Source organism: Bos javanicus, chromosome 15, assembly GCF_032452875.1.
Source record: "Bos javanicus breed banteng chromosome 15, ARS-OSU_banteng_1.0, whole genome shotgun sequence".
NCBI classification, from domain to species: Eukaryota; Metazoa; Chordata; class Mammalia; order Artiodactyla; family Bovidae; genus Bos; species Bos javanicus.
In genome coordinates this window covers 32,046,338-32,061,869 of record NC_083882.1, presented here as the reverse complement: position 1 = coordinate 32,061,869, position 15,532 = coordinate 32,046,338, and the positions used below count along the sequence as shown (strand labels likewise).

At 45.8% G+C, this 15,532-nt stretch overlaps 1 long non-coding RNA gene across 2 annotated transcripts in view; it reads right to left on the bottom strand.

Annotated features, from left to right (window-relative positions):
• The window catches only part of LOC133261866 (uncharacterized), a 72,320-nt gene that overhangs the window by 3,550 nt on the left and 53,238 nt on the right, over positions 1-15,532 (bottom strand). For both annotated transcript variants that reach the window (XR_009741155.1, XR_009741156.1), the window contains one exon: positions 11,081-11,250. This is a non-coding gene — a long non-coding RNA (uncharacterized LOC133261866). The remainder of the gene's footprint in view (positions 1-11,080; positions 11,251-15,532) is intronic.

The window sequence follows — 15,532 nt, the reverse complement described above, 5'->3', positions numbered from 1 at the left end:
TGTCCTGAAAAAACTATGGTATGGCTTTGCGAGCTGGACTCTTATGGGTCCCTGAACAACTCAGAACAGTCCAAGTGCCACAGTCCCCATCTAAGGTCAGCTCATCTCGCTGATTGATCCAGTCGTGACATACGCCCATTGTTTCCAAATGTCAGCCTGGTGCACCTGCTGCCTCAGAGTTACTCCAGATGTGTTGTGAAGAACAGATTCCTGGGCTCCAGCTCATCAGACCATGGAACCAGCCCCTCTGGAATCCCTAATAAGCTCCCTAGGTAACTCAGAAGCATCATCAGGCCTGGGAAGTCTACCAAGGCAACAGTGCAGATAAACATTTCTGCATTTAGAAACTAGGAAGCTCAGGCCTTGCAGACTCTATATGTGGGACACACCAAATGTTCTGTGCTCCATCAGCCTCATGCTCAGGCGTGGAAAAGGCTTACCGTTCCCTCTGGCTTCAAAGGGATCAAATGTGAAGTTCTGGCCCTACCTAGGTCCTCGTCAGTCATGACGAGGACCCTGAACGGGACTCTGAAATGGTGATTTATGGGGAAACATGCTGTAAGGCACTGCTGACTCAAGTGCCAGCCCAATTCTCCCCTCTTTGCCTTGTGTTAATAGACACGAGCCCTTCAGAGTAAGCAAGCAGTGGTCTCCTTGATGGAAAGGGGGTTAGATCAGGTGCTGGGGCCGGTCAGGCTGGCAATGAAGCTAATCTGAAGAAGCTAGATAAGGTTTGGCAGAGAGGTGGCCCTGCCCAAGGAAGAGCAGCTGCTTTGTCAAAGAAGAGACTTAGGACTTTGGGTAGTGGTAGAGGAGGGGAGGAAAGGAGACTTGCGTTCCCTCCCCCAACACATACTCGCACTCCAGGGAGAACTGTCTGGTCTTAAAGTTCAGAGTCTATTTAGGAAGCTCTGGGAATTCTGTGGGGGTCAAGTGGTTAAGACTTTGCCTTCTAATGCAGGGGTCTTCCGGAGAAGGCAATGGCACCCCACTCCAGTACTCTTGCCTGGAAAATCCCATGGATGGAGGAGCCTGGTAAGGCTGCAGTCCATGGGGTCTCGAAGAGTCGGGCACGACTGAGCGACTTCACTTTCACTTTTCACTTTCCTGCATTGGAGAAGGAAATGGCAACCCACTCCAGTGTTCTTGCCTGGAGAATCCCAGGGACGGCAGAGCCTGGTGGGCTGCCGTCTATGGGGTCGCACAGAGTCGGTCACGACTGGTGACTTAGCAGCAGCAACAGCAGCAGCAGGGGTCTTCCCAGGTGGTGCTAGTGGTAAAGAATCTGCCTGACAATGCAGGAGACATAAGAGCTGCGGGTTCAGTCCCTGGAATGGGAAGATCCCATGGAGGAGGGTATGGCAACCCACTCTGGTATTCATGCCTGGAGAAGCCCACGGACAGAGGAGCCTGGTGGGATACAGTCCATAAAGTCACAAAGAGTTGGACACAACTGAAGCAACTTAGCACACACACACACGCAGGGGTGGCAGGTGTGATCCCTGCTTGGGGAGCTAAGATCCCCCATGCCTTGTGACCAAAAAACCAAAACATAAAACAGAAGCAATATTGCAACAAATAAAGGCTTTAAAAATGGTCCACATAAAAAAGTCTTTTAAAAAAGGGAAAAAGAAGCTCTGCTTTCCTAGAGGGAGATAGGCCATATGTGTGTCCAGCCTTGAAAGGGAACCGTTCTCTTTGGGGGTGAACTGTCAGGGATGGCCATTCTCCCTTACTTGAGTCTTCATGTAGGTGAGACAGACCTTCCCACTTCTGCTTGAATGCACTAAGGGTTTAATTTCCAAGCTCCAACCAGGACTCTGGAGAAGCAGGCATTAATACTTTGCTATTTCAGGATGGAGCTGTGCAAACAAAGCTTCTAACAGTCAAAAGCAGTTTCTCAAAGTTTTATTTGTGCTCTGCTTATAGTTGCTTCTCAATAAATATCTGGCAAATTAATGACAGCAGATCAAGTAAAGTAAGTGATACCTAGATATAGAAATATACCCCCTCCTATGATGAAGACATGGTAATGTTCTTATATTTTTAAATATCCTGAATCCACAATGATTTGCAGTAATCCTTGGTGCTTTGAAAATATTCCACTTCTGTGAAGGAAAAAATGGATAAAGGATTCATTGAAAATGTCTTCATGGATTAAGGAATTTTAGGTAAGTACTTCAGAAAGACTAAGAGAACATATTCTAAACCCTGTTTCTCTGAGCATCAAACTCTGGTTAAGCCCAAAGCAACTAGGATTGCCTTGACTCTACAGTGCCTTATAGTTCATATCTAGGGCTTAGGTACGGAGAAGGCAATGGCACCCCACTCCAGTACTCTTGCCTGGAAAATCCCATGGACAGAGGAGCCTGGTAGGCTGCAGTCCATGGGGTCGCTAAGACTCAGACACTACTGAGCGACTTCACTTTCACTTTTCACTTTCATGCATTGGAGAAGGAAATGGCAGCCCACTCCAGTGTTCTTGCCTGGAGAATCCCAGGGATGGAGGAGCCTGGTGGGCTGCCATCTATGGGGTGGCACAGAGTCGGACACGACTGACGCAGCGGCAGCAGCAAGGCTTAGGTAACTGACAGTAACAATTTGGACTAATGACAAATTTTTGTCTTACTGAGTTGGATATGAAAGGGGATTTGGGGAGATGTGGAAAAGGGGAAAAGGAGGAAAAAGACAAAGGCATTCCAAAGAGAAAAGGCTGTATACACAGGGAGAGCAAGGGAGGGAGGAATGGAGTAATTAACACAAGAAATGGGGCTTCAAGGGGCTGAGGTTGTGGGGATGGGCAGATAAAGACAAAGAGAGTTATCAGTGTAACTGATCTTTTTAAGGAAACAACTTTTGGTTTCTCTCTATTGGTTTTTTGTTTTCAATGTAATTGATTTCTGCTCTTATCTTTATTAGTTCCTGTTGTGGCCTTTCTCTTAAGTTGCTCCCAGGATTTTTTCTCTTGTTTCAGCAATTGTGATGCATCTTGGTATGGATGACTTCGGATTTTTACTTTTGTGAGTTTGCTGAACTGCTTGATTTTATACATTAATGTTGTTTTGTTGTTTAGTCTCTAAGTTGTGTCTGACTCTTTGCGACCCCATGGGCAGAGGAGCCTGGTGGGCTCCTCTGTCCATGGGATTTCCCAGGCAAGAATACTGGAGTGGGTTGCCATTTCCTTCTCCAGGAGATCTTCCCAATCCAGGGATTGAATCCAGTCTCAAGCATTGGCAGGTGGATTCTTTACCACTGAGCCACCAGAAAAGCCCCTATACATTTATTTGCTGTTCAGTCACTAAGTCGTGTCCGACTCTTTGTGAAACTATGAACTGCAGCATGCCAGGCTTCCCTGCCCTTTATTATCTCCTGGAGTTTACTCAGACTCATGTCCATTGAGTCGGTGATGCCATCCAACCATCTCATCCTTCTCCTCCTGCCTTCAATCTTTCCCAGCATCAGGGTCTTTTCCAATGAGTTGGCTTTTTGCATTATTGGCCAAAGTATTGGAGCTTCAGCTTCAGCATCAATCCTTCCAGTGAATATTCAGGGTTGATTTCCTTTAGGATTGACTGGTTTGATCTTCTTGCTGTCTAAGGAACTCTCAAGAGTTTTCTGCAGCACCACAATTCGAAAGCACCACAATTAATATCTTTCACCAAATTAGGAAATTTTGGGCCATTATTTCCTCAAATGACTTTTGCGCACTGCATTCTTTCTAGGACTCCAGTGACATCAATATTAGACCTAAAAATGTCCAGTGACATTTGGCAATGTCCCATATGTCCCTGAGGAACTGCTGTTCTGTTTACTTTTTCCAATTTTTTTCTTTACTGTTATTGAGATTGGGTGATTTCTACTATTTTCCAGTTCATTGATTCTTCCCTCTAACATCTCCATTCTTCTATTTTAAAATATAATAAATAAAATGTACCCCATCCGTGCATTAAAAAAATTAGTTATTATATTATCTAGTTCTAAAATTACCATTTGGTTCTTTATTTAATATCTTCTATTTCTTTATTGAGACTTTCTCTGTTTCCGTTTGGTTCAAGAATATTCAACCTTCTTGGAGGATTTTTTATAATAGTTGCTTTAAGTCTTTGATTATTCCAACATCTGTATCATCTTACTGTTGACATGTTGATTACCTTTTTTTTGTGCAATTTGAGATTTTTCTGATTCATTGTATGCCAAGTAATTTTAGATTACTCTGGACATTTTCAATATTCTTCTATGAGATCCTGGGTCTTATTTATATCCTGTGAAGAGTATTGATACTTCTGTTTTAGTAGTGACCAACTTGGCTGGGCTCAGGACACAGGTTCCAACTATATACTTCTGTGTGTGTGGTTCCAATGTCAGTTCCATTTTCAAAGCCTTTGCCGTGTTACTCAGATTACTCAGTGTCCTCCTGTGGTCAGTCTGGGATGGGGGCAGTGGTCTCTCCCATAGTTCAGTTTTCAGTCTTTAGTATGTTGCTTAGGGTCATATTCATGCATGTCAACCTTATGGATGAGCTCAGGAATTCATCAACAATGTCCCTAGGTCCTCCTTCTCCATAATCTCCTCAGTACTTTCTGGGGCTCCCCTTCTCATTCCTTTAGTCAGAAAGTTGGGGCTTTAATTTCCTTGGTCTGCTGTGTACTTTCACAAGGGCACCTAAATCTGGGTCCAGGCAGCAGGAGAACAAGAGAGATAGTAATAGCAATGGGAGGAGCACCCCCTGGAGACCACAGCTTCTCCAATCAGAGTGGGAAGTTCCTCTTCTCATGATTTTAGATGCCCAGGGGCCCCTCTGCTGCCATGCCACCACCACCTCAGGATCTTCTGGGGCCTGGGGCAAAAAAAGAAGAGAGAGGAGGAAAAATGGACCATTTTCTCTACTCCCCCTAAGCATTAAGGAGTCTCCTTTCTGTTTGTTGAGCTGGAAGTGGAGGCTTCTCCTGGAACTCTAACCATGTCTTGTTCTCACTTCCAGTTTTCAGACTGCCTTGAGTCCAGCCAGCAGACACCAAGGGGAACAAGTGGGAGGAGGAGATTCATTGCTGGTTCTGCGGTACTTCAAATCCTGGTCTCCTTTTCCAAGCCACCTGCCATCATCTTTTCAGCTGCCCCATGCATTCTTTCCAGTTTTTATAGCTGCCTTCAGTGGGAGAGATGAGGTAGAGTATGCTCGCTCCATCTTCATGCTTCTGTTTTGCTTTGCAAGAACTCTACCTAACTCTGCTCGGCAACTTATAAACTAACGAAGGAGGTTTTTAACTTTTACTTTATTTCATTCTGAGATGAGTGTACGAAAACCAAAATCACTACAGAAGAAGGTTATCATTAAGGAAAGCAACATATGTTTGACTTCTTAACTTTTTACATTACTTTGTTTCCTCCTTAAGATCATTGGCAAGAGAAATCAAAGATAGATCCTGGTTCCTATGCAATTTACATAGTTGCTGAGAAAACTGTCTGTGATGCCTTCAGGTGCTTATAGCAGGACGTAAGCCTAGGACTTGACCTCAGAATTGTGGTTTAGGAAAATAGCTTATTGTCCAAACAGAGAAGTCTTTCATAAATGCCTCAGGATTTAACTGCACTTCACAGAAAAACCCTAATGATCTTGCTTTCTCATAACTTTTTGAAAAGACACAGTGAATTGCCAAGACCAGTACGTTCTTCATCAAGGACTTTCGACAAGATAATATGTAATTTGCTCTTTTGTTGGCCTTACTGGGGAGGGTGAATTTCAGGGAGTGATGTATGTTTCCTGTAAATTCAGCAAGCCATTGTGGAACAGAATTTCTTCAGATATTGTCAGTGGGAACATAATTCGGGTCAATGAATCATAGACTCTATTTGGTAGTCTATTGCAGAGAACACTAAGAACGCTATCCCGGTGGGAAAAGCTAGAAAGAGACACTCATAGCTAAACAGCATGGAGGGCAGGAGGGGAGGAGAAGTGGGACAATCTGCCCAATAGACTGAAGACTTGATTTCAGCCAGTGAGTCACTGAGCAGGGAGGGTTGTTGTTCTTTCCCTCCAGATGGTGAGAGTAACTGTGAAGCCAGAACACAGACTGCACAGCCACAAACAGAAACATGACCCTTGAGGTAAGTCCCCTAAGCCCCTCAGACGACCACCTCTGTTCCGTTTTTCAACACCTAGACTTGTCCCTTGGAACAAATCTATGGATATTAAATGCAACAGTCTCATACTGTCCTTGTCATCCTATTTTCTGCTACAGAGAAGAGCCAGTTCATATGCTGGCTTTATCTGCCCTTCTTTTTGCTTCACAAAATTCAGGTGAAGCTATTGGTGGTGGTGGTGGAAGTTGGGGGAGGCCCAGAGCGGTAAAATAAGTGCAAATAAGGATGATTCATTCCTTGTTATCAGTGCTGTTTAGTCACTAAGTCGCGTTCAACTCTGTGAGCCCATGAACTGTAGCCCACCAGGCTCCTCTGTCCATGGGATTTCCCACACAATACTAGAGTGGGTTGCCATTTCCTACTCCAAGGGATCTTCCTGACCCAGAGATCAAATCCACGTCTCCTGCATTGGCAGGTGGATTCTTTACCACTGGGCCACCAGGAATGCCCTGATTTGTTCCTTAGATGAGGCCTTCCCTCAAAACAATGTTATCCCCTCTATAAGTGAAGAGACATAATGAACAATAACAACCCCAAGTCACAGTTATTCATTCCAGGAGTGAAACTTAGGAGGCTTCACTTGAATGACCTTCTGTTTAGCTCATTAGGCTCCCGGAGGAAGAGAAGAATTTCACCTGAGGGCTTACACAAAACCAAGGTCAGACAGTTCTGTCTTTACCCTCTGCCACCAGCCTCTCCACCAGCTAGTCCTCGGGAGATCTGTACAAAGGGAACAGCGGTTCTTTGTTTCAGACAAGGACAGACAGGAAAACTGCCGTTTCACTGCAGCGGGAGGGGTTTGGAATAAATGTGAGAAAGAACTGTTAGACTCCAAGTATCGTGAGATGGAGGAATAAGGGACAGGGGAGGGCAGCAGGCTTCTTTCTAGATTTTAGAGATAGCTCTCCTTATGGGGCCGAAGAAGGCGATGGCACCCCACTCCAGTACTCTTGCCTGGAAAATCCCATGGACAGAGGAGCCTGGTAGGCTGCAGTCCATGGGGTCACGAAGAGTCGGACACGACTGAAGCAACTTTGCAGCAGCAGCAGCAGCTCCTTATGGGGTGGCTGACAACAGTCCTTACCGGAGGACAAACTACCAGAATCCAGGCTTCCAGTGTCCCTGGTGGCTCAGTGGTAAAGAATCCACCTGCCAGTGCAAGAGAAATGGGTTCGCTCCCTGGTCCAGGAAGATCCCACATGCTGAGTGGCGTGTGCACCACAACTGTTAAGCCCATGCTCTAGAGCCCGGAAGTCTCAACTACTGAGCCCACGTGCTGCCACTACTGAAGCCCATGTGCCCTCGCGTCCATCCTCCACAATAAGAGAAGCCACTGCAATTAGAGGGCCAAACATGGCAACTAAAGGGTAGCCCCTACCTGCCGCAACTAGAGAAAAGCCCAGGCAGCAGCGAAAACACAGTACAGCCCAAGGCGAAAAAAAAGAATCCAGGTCTCTGATTCCACCCTTTCTATTCTCATTCTTCTGACTATAGAGAGGGTTCTGATTCTGGCCCTCGATGCAGTTTCTCCACCAGGACTGCTGAGGCAGAGAGCTTTTGTCTGGAGGGTCTCTGCTCTCATGAGATCCCAGCACATAGGGATTCTCTGGTCCACGTGGGGAGGGAAAGAGAAACAACTTTTTCTCAATATGAGCAATTGCTTCCTTCTCATCAGAGAAGAGTTACTTAGGTTTCTCCAGGAGGAAAGAAACACCACTTTCCCAAATTTAAAAGACATTCTTAGCACCAGACCAGCAGCAATATCCTAGGGTTGGGCTTCCTAAACATGGTCACCCATTAGAGTCCCTGGGGACTTTGGGCAGGCTCCTAACTCAGTTAAGCCAGAAATTCTGGTTGGTAGGGCAGAGCTGTGGGTTTTTTTTTTTTTTTTTTTTTAAGCTCTTGGAAAGAGCATCCAGGGTTGAAAAACACCATTCAAGGAGTACAGTTAACACCCAGTGGAGATGGGGGCAACAGAGGATGAGATGATTGGATGGCATCATTGACTCAATGGGCATGAGTTTGAGAAAACGCTGGGAGACAGTGAAGGACAGGGAAGCTTGGCGTTTTGCAGTTCATGGGTTCACAAAGAGCTGGACATAACTGAGTGACTGAACAAACTAGCAGTTCAAACATATGATGCTGGACCAAGGGAGGGGAGTACCAAATGTCCCACGCGTCGCCGCAGTTTACTGCCATTCAGCGGCTCTGTGAGAGGATTAGAGCCCCGGGCATTATACTGTGGAGACAGGTGGCTGGCTGGCTGGCTGGCAGGCAGCCCCGTCCATAGCCCTGTTTCAGGAGCCTAGGAAGGCAGACTCCTAGAACAAAGTCTTGAAGGCTCCCCACAGGGAGCAGGAAAACGTGAGTCTATTCTGAGGGTAGGTGGCTCCGTGCCGCTACTCACAAGCTGCTCCTCCATCTCCAGCCCTCAAAGGGAAGAATGTGTAACAGTTGTCCTCTGTAAAAAAGAGACATGGTATCTGTGAAGACTTAGTGGCTGGGAACTTGTAGGGGCAGCCAAGTGCAGGAGTTAGGAATTACAGTTCTGGATCTGGACCAACCTAAGGTCAAAGTCCTACCATGGCCTAGCTTCATGCTTGCAGGCATATTTCTTAATTGCTTTTAGTTTTGATTTTCTTATCTATAAAAGTGAAAGACAGTGAAGTCGCTCAGTCATGTCCTACTCTTTGTGACCCCATGGACTGTAGCCTACCAGGCTCCTCCATCTATGGGATTTTCCAGGCAATAGTACTGGAGTGGGGTGCCATTTTCTTTTCCAGGGGATCTTCCCAACCCAGGGATGGAACCCGGGTCTCCTGCATTGGAGACAGACACTTTACCGTCTTAGCCACCAGGGAAGTCCTTTCTTATCTATAAAATGAGGATAATAATAGTGACTATCTCGTATGGTTGTGATGATTCAGGGGAAAAATGAATGTAATACTTGGGATAAGGCATTCAATAGAAAGTACCTGTATTTCCCTTGTTGGGGTGGGCATTGCAGTGGAGGTGGTGATGGTGGTGGAGGAGGGGAGGTTTCCTCCACAACAGGGTGGTGACACAGGGCATGAAGGAGGAGGTGGGAGGGAAAGGCATTGGCCAGGACACCAGGCGGGCGCTGACGGTCTCTGCCCAAGTCAAGGGGCATGCTCATTGGGCCTTCACAGCTCCTGCATTTTTTTTTTTTTCCAGTTGCACCAGGCATGTGTGATCTTAGCTGCCTGACCAGGGGTTGGACCAAGCCTCCTGTAACAGAAGCATGGAGTCTTAACCACTGGACCACCAGGGAAGTCCCACAGCCCCTGCAGTTGATAGGGAAGGAGGACACCCCTCTGTGTGGGGGCTTCAAGCAGCCCAAGTCTAGATGCTCAACCTTAAGAGCTAGTGCGGAGAAGGCAATGGCGCCCCACTCCAGTACTCTTGCCTGGAAAATCCCATGGACGGAGGAGCCTGGTGGGCTGTAGTTCATGGGGTCGCTAAGAGTCAGATGTGACTGAGCGACTTCACTTTCACTTTTCACTTTCATTCATTGGAGAAGGAAATGGCAACCCACTCCAGTATTCTTGCCTGGAGAGTCCCAGGGACGGGGGAGCCTGATGGGCTGCCGTCTATGGGGTCGCACACAGTCAGACACGACTGAAGTGACTTAGCAGCAGCAGCAGCAAGAACTAGTGACGTTATCACCCAGGTGCTTGTCCTCTTCATTAGCCCTGGAGATTCTGAGACAGAAAGTTCATGGTGGAGCCAAGGAATCTGTTTCTTTTTGAGTTCTCTGGATGACTTCTCTGCACAGACAGGTTTGAGAACCACAGTGCAGCCTGCTCAACTCAATGAAAAGGGGTCACAAAGGCATTTCTACTTGAACTCATGGGCTCCCTCTGTGTCTCACTGCCAGAGATCAGCAGTCCCAGAATCTTAAATTACCAAGTCTTTTCTTTTAAATGCACTTGGGCCTTGATGGGACACTACAGAGTCCTACTGCTCAACATCAATGGGACAAGTACATGAAATTCCGAAGAGGTGGAGAGAGGTAAGAGGTGATTTGGGGATGGGTGTGGTATGGGAATGAGAAGGCTCAGGTCAAGTGTAGTTTCTTTCAGCTTTCCAGGACTGCCCATGTGGGTGTGTGTGTGTGGGGGTCCTTCTGTTGGTGGGGAGTCCCTGACCTTCAGCAGCCAATGGACACACTCAGCGTGTCATTCTGCCCCCATCTTACATCCTTCTCCAGGGGAGACAGTCCTAGCTGAAGCTGCTCAGGCTTTGAACCTACCACCCAACACGGTCTTTCTTATTACTTTTTCCACCAGATGCCCTATGTTTCAGTGATATAAATGACTTATCATTTCACTCACTTGCACTGGAATCCACAGTCTTCCAAAACCCCATCTACCTTTCTCTTCCTGATTGTTATACACAAAGGAAAACCCAGCCTACTGCAACTACTGCTACACCACAGCTGACATTTGCTTAGCACTTAGCGAGATTAACTTACTGTGTCTTCATAATAATGTTTTACAATAGGCACATTATCCTTACTCTAAATACAAGGAAGCTGGGGCCATCTGGTTCCAAACTTTGTGCTCCTAACCATCGTGTTATGCTGTTTTTTTAGTGAACAATCTCTGAATGGAAAGACGATGGCCTTTGAGGTTGGAAATACCATTGGCTTTGACATGTATTAGTTGAAACATCTTGAGCAGATTACTTAACTTTCCTGAGCCTCCATTTTATTATCTGTAAAAGAAGCATAATTCCAACACATAGTAATGGATAAATAAGGAAATTGAAGGATCTCATGTCTTGGTCTCTTTAGTCAACTCCGGAGGTTTGTTCCTCAATATCTAGCCTCTACATCTTCTGGACCCTTTCTTGCACTGCTAGCAATAAGGCTATTTCACTTTCTTATCATTCATGTGTTCACTGCAGTAACACTTACCATTTTCTTCGAGAACTTTTCCTTTGGACTTCCTTGGTGGCTCAGTGGATAAGAATCCACCTGCCCATGCAGGTGACATGGGTTGGATCCCAGATCTGGGAAGATCTCACATCCATGGGGCAACTAAGCCCGTGCATCACAACTGCTGAGCCTGCGCTCTAGAGCCTGTGCTGTGCGACAAGAGAAGCCACCAAAATGAGAAGTCTGAGCAATGCAATGATGAGTGCCCTCTGCTTCCCACAACTAGAGAAAGAAAAAGAAAAAAAGGCTGTGCAGCAATGGAGATCCAGCATAGCCATATATATATATATATACACACATATATATACAGACAACTGAAATTTGCATTCACACCTTGGCAAACTTTGGCACAAGAAGCCTAGTTTTGGCTCATCTTGGCTTCCAATGTAACTTCCTCACTAAGCTGAATCATTTACAAATCATTTTTACTTAAAGTGAGAGACATGTGACTCTTCCTTTTGCTTGAACACTTGGAGGTCATTGTAGGTTTTTTTTTTTTCCTTTATATTTGGCTGTGCTTTGTGGCATTCAGAATCTTAGTTACCCATCCAGGGATTGGACCCATACCCTCTGCAGTGGAAGCATGGAGTCTTAACTGTGGGACAACCAGGGAAGTCCCCATAGAGTTATTAACTGGCCTAATTTCAATACTTTTATGTGTCTGGGAATAAGGAGGTCTGAGGAGAGGGAAGAAGGGGCAACAGCTGGTTGATGGAGCAATCAGAGCACATTAACATCTAGTGATTAAGTTCCCTGTCTTACATGGTGAGGCTACTGGTGGTGCCTCAAGACAGTTACAACAGTAACATCAAAGATCACTGACCACAGATCGCCATAACAAATATAATCAGGGTGAAAAAGTTTGAAATATTGTGAGAATTATCAAAATATGACACAAAAGACATGAAATGAGCCAACGCTGTTGGCCAAGGGCACTTATATAACAACTCAGGGTTGCCACAAACCTTTGATTTGTTAAAACAAACACACAGAAAAACACTCTAAACGATAAAAACAACTCAGTATCTGCAAAGTGCAATACAATGCAGTGTGCCTACACTGAAGATGCAGTTGACTCCCTCTCCACACGCCCACCTGTGGTTATAGTTCCGTGTGTCCTATGCCCCGAAAAGGCCCCCTGAAGGCAGTTCCCATGGAAGGGTGTGACTGGGTGCAACCAACTGTTCCATCACCCTGTGTATTCAAGTTCCTGGCAGTACAGCCTGGAAGGTGCTCAAAAAGGTTTTATTGAACAAAGAACAGTTGCTCCTTATTTTTGGCTACAGGTTCTGCTAACGTGTTGAGTCTGCTCAATTCCAATACCAACTCGGTATTGCAAATACACAAAACAGTAATATTGAAAACCTAGCATTTGTGAGGTCCCAGGCTACCATGAATCATCTCACTTGATCCCCAAAATGACTGTGAAGATGGACTATCATTGTCATTTTATGGATGAGGAGGAGGCCTGAGTTTAGGGGAAGAATGAACGTGTTCAATATGAAAAGAAATCATTGGAAGAGCCCACACTCAACCTCTATCAACACCAGAGAGTTGTAAAGCCTTTTTATTATCTCTCTCCCTCCTTATTAAAGGCTGTTTTCAGGACTTCCCTGGTGATCCAGTGGCTAAGACTCCATGCAGGGGGCCCAGGTTCCATTCCTGGTCAGGGAACTAGATCCCACATACTGCAATTAAAAAAAAAAAAGTCCCTCATGCCACAACAAAGATTGAAGATCCTGCATGCCACAACTAAGACCCATCACAGCCAAATAAAATAAATAAAATTTTTTTTCAAAAATTAAAAAGAATAAAATGAAAGGCTGTTTTCGTCTGGATAACCCCACTCACTGTGACTTTCTCCAGGGCTCTCTAGCAAGAGCTCTCATTCCCAGGCCTCTTCAAAATCCTTGCAGGTCTGGCTAGGTGCCCCCAACCAGCATCACCTTCCTAGACTCTCAACTCTGTCCCCCATCCCTCCCCCTTCCCTGCCTGGCTCCTCTCCCTCCTCCTTGAGTTCCCGGTGGCCCTGCCTGGTGGTCTTGAGAAGGTGTTGGTCAAGTGAGCTTGGTGGTAATGGAAGCATGACCCACCCCACTGCTTTATTTCCCTCCTGCATCCCTGTGGGCCTTGGTTCTCTCCCCTGCCCCCAAATACTATCAGCTGGTGACAGAGAAGAAGAAAGGGTCATCTTCTGCTGGAGCTTAACTTTTTAATTAATTCTCAATTTAGTGACCATGTAAAGTTAGTTTCTTATCATGCCTCCTTTTTCAAGTATTTTATTGACTTGCATTTGCTATCACAGAGAACACCCTTTCCCTCCCCCTCTCCCCCAACTTTACACAACTTCCCTATGGATCTTCAGGGTCTGTAAGATAGACTGTTCATCTCAAAATCAACTCCCTCCATTGGACCTGGTGAGAGCCCCTGGCTGTGCTGGTGCTCCACGGTCAGGCTGAGTCTCTTCTGTGCTGCTTGAAGAAGGGCTCTGTCCCATGGCCTTTTTTCGAGAGCGTCAGTCTGACCTGAATGCCAGCTGCACTGCCCGCTCAGTCCTTAGGTTCTGTCACCTGAAAAGGCAAAGAGCCAGCTCTTACAGACAGTGGGGAAGCCTGGATGACAACTGAACTGATGAGGCTGAAGTCAGAGGCTGTGAGCTTAGCTCTAGCCATGCTTGAGAAATGGCATCGTTACACCACAGAGAGTCAGGAGTTGTCAATGGGCTTTAGAAAGCAGAATGATGTGTCTGGCTGGGGAGAGATGAGGCAATGGGTATAGTCAAGGTGCTGAGTTTCTCTTACTACTCTGCCTTTGACATGTGCCCTGTCAGTCACTCAGTCAAACACTTAGTAGATGTCTATTCGAAGTGCCTGGGGACATCACCATGGAGACAGCAGGGTCCTGGGCCTCACGGAGTCAAGAGTGAGTAGGCACTGACTGTTTCTGTCCCTGTTGCCTCCTGAAAATGAGGCTGAATGACAAAAGCCTAATGACTGGTTTTTCTAAGATATTTTGAGTACCTGTGAAAGGTTGTTGTTGAATCACGCGAATACACCAGGATTCTTGGCCCCCGGAGGAGAAGAATTCAATCCGGGGCCAGAGACGAGGCTTGATCACTCAGAGCTTTTGTGTAATAAAGTTTTATTGAAGTATAAAGGAGATAGAGAAAGCTTCTGACATAGGCATCAGAAGGGGGCAGAAAGAGTACCCCTCTGCTAGTCTTTAGCTGGATGTTATATAGTCACTAGCAGTCTGTTAATGAAAGAAAGGAGTGTCTTAAAATTCAGAATGGCACCAGGCCCCTCACCCATAAGATGCATTTTGGGATAATCTTGGCACCAAATGGTTTATCCTGGGCCATAAAATGATTAACTTGAATCTTGAAGAAGGGCAGACCACCATACAAATAGTTTTATTTACATAGATTAGGGGAACAATATCCATACTGGTTTGTCAAGTAGGTTCTGGGCCAAGAGGCAGAACCGACTTGGAGACAGAGTTTGGGGTAAAGGCATAGTACATTAGCATAGCTTAAGACAAACATTTCCATAAGAAAAAGGCATTGGTTATCTCTAGACTCGAGAATAGCTAACTTCAGGCGAAGCCGGGTGTCATTATGGCAACACAATATTTTAAGAGAAACCTCCCTTTAAATTTGTATAGAGAAGGAAAAAATATTGCTAGTTTGTTTCCTCCTGCCGCTTAAGAGAGATAAAAATGTCTGACACTTGCAGGCTATTTCCTCTATTTGGAGACCCCTGGCCTTCCTGCCTGTTACCCTCTCACCTGGAGGATAAACTGCCATTTTGTTTCATCAATTATTCCCTATAATTCCCTCTGGGGTTGGGATGGCACAATGAGGAGATGGAATGGAAATGGGAAAGAAGATAAGCAGGGAAAGAGTAGGACCCACTTGTCCCAGACGATTGTTGTCATTACCTTCCTGAGCCGTGCCAATCTCAGGGCACACACCTTATTCATTCATCGGTTCGATCATTTATCAAACATTTACTGTATGCCTCCTGTATACCAGGCACAGAACTAACTGCAGAGAGCTCAAAGTCAAATGAGACATAAACCTTGAATTCAATAAGCTTTAGTCCAGGATTGAGATTGTTTGGAGGCACATATGCTATCTTGAAGTTGTGTATAGGATATACTGGGGAACCAAAGAGAGATGGGTCAGTACCCCTTGAGTTGAATTGTTGTTTTTTTTAGATCAGTAAGTTGTGTCTGACTCTTTTGCAACCCCCTGCCAGACTCCTCTGTCCATGGGATTCTCCAGGCAAGAATACTGGAGTGGGTTGCCATTTCCTTCTCTCGGGGATCCTCCAGACCCACGGATCAAACCCAGATCTCCTGCATCTCCTGCATTGCAGTCAGATTCTTTACCACTGCACCCCTGGGGAAACTCTTTAGCTGAGTTTTGAA